A 958-nucleotide genomic window follows, 5' to 3' on the forward strand; every position below is an offset into this window, starting at 1 on the left:
GAGCCTACTTTGATTATGGCTGCACATATTGTTTGCACTTAATAAGACTAAGAAAGAACTGTGTTGTTTATTATTTGTTATTTATACTGTTTTTATTTGTATGTTTAATTTGTGAAAAACCATTTCAGTTAGGAGATCAGACGTTCTAGAGAGGCTCATAATTCATGTACAGTTCTAAGGTCTGAAGAGAGAGAGAAGGAGAGAAGCCATATTTGTTCATTGATCTAGTCACATGTTTCTGCTCTCAAAATGCACCAGATTTATGCATTTAAATTTAAAATGAACTAACGCTGGAAACGCTGTAGATTGGCTGTCTCAATGTGTGTGTGTGTGTGTGTGTGTCTGTGTGTGTGTAAGTGAAAAACAAGAATCCCTACTGAGTGTCATACAGCACAGGACACAGTGTGTCCATCTTAAGGTCTTGTGTCTGGGCTCCTGACAGTCTCCTCCTAGTTTGCAACTGTTGCCGATGTTTGGACTTAAAATAGTTAAAAATAGTTTGCGTGTTACTTTCAGGATACACCTAATATATGTGTGACTCATTGTAATTATTTTCATCAACTTCCTAGCAAGCATATAGGATCATCCGGGCATCAAGATGGTGAGTTTTGCATGGGCAGACATCACTAATTTTATTTTTATTATTCATAATGCAGAGGCTTTCTTATCCAAAGCAAAGCCATTATAGCAGTTTATGAATCACCTCTTCAAAGATTTGAACCTGTAACCTTTGGATTATCAGCCCACATCTTTAACCACTTAGCCACAGTACCTCATTTACACCCTGACAGAGGTTTTCCATCAGTACCCAGCGAGACATCAGGTCAAGCTTCGCCCGAGGAAGGTATTTTAATCCTCTTTCTCTGTCTGTTTCAGATGGCATGGGCATTTGCTCTGCGGCTCTGCGGATGCGCACACACTCATACACACACACACACACACACACACACACACACAC

The sequence above is a fragment of the Sinocyclocheilus anshuiensis genome, unplaced genomic scaffold (assembly GCF_001515605.1).
Source record: "Sinocyclocheilus anshuiensis isolate Anshui unplaced genomic scaffold, SAMN03320099.WGS_v1.1 scaffold1346, whole genome shotgun sequence".
Classification (NCBI taxonomy): domain Eukaryota; kingdom Metazoa; phylum Chordata; class Actinopteri; order Cypriniformes; family Cyprinidae; genus Sinocyclocheilus; species Sinocyclocheilus anshuiensis.